Here is a 669-nt window from a genome sequence, read left to right as displayed (position 1 = left end):
CTGGGACATTAAACCTTAAAAAGAAGGTGGGTGTCATCCCTGCTACACTCAGACCTCAGGTCCCCAGGAGCTGGAAGGTAGCGTTAATGTTGTCTTGGCAATTTGCCCGAAAGAAAGAAAGAAAGAAAGAAAGAAAGAAAGAAAGAAAGAAAGAAAGAAAGAAAGAAAGAAAGAAAGAAAGAAAGAAAGAAGAGTTGGGTGTGAGTGGATGAGGTCCCGATGCGTGGCGCCAGGCTGTCTGCCCGGCGGGGCGACTCAATAGGCGGCTGTAAAGGAGGGAGCGGAGCGGCGACGCGGCCCGGAGAGCGGAGGAATGTTGGAGGCACAATAACGCACAGCTGGGGCAGGGAATGGCAAGGAGGCGCCGCCAAATTGGCCTGTCCAGCCTCCCCTAGAGCTGCAGCCCTGCAGGAAAAGCTGAGACAAAAGTCTTTTTGTTTGTTTTATGAAGTCATAACAATTCATTCAGTCGACGATTACGATGAACTAGAATGATTTCTTTCTCTCTCTCTTTCTTTCTCAAAATAAATCTGATTAAAAACATATGTGTAACAAAATTCGAATAGAATGTTGTATTAACAGCAACTCATTTGATAAAAGATCTCACTAGGACCAGAAAACTTACTGCTGATTGTAACAGACGCTAATGTTTATTTAAAGCTTTTGTTT

Source organism: Pundamilia nyererei, unplaced genomic scaffold, assembly GCF_000239375.1.
Source record: "Pundamilia nyererei isolate P.nyererei 1_Seehausen unplaced genomic scaffold, PunNye1.0 scaffold00125, whole genome shotgun sequence".
Taxonomy (NCBI): Eukaryota; Metazoa; Chordata; class Actinopteri; order Cichliformes; family Cichlidae; genus Pundamilia; species Pundamilia nyererei.
This window is presented reverse-complemented; position numbering follows the sequence as displayed.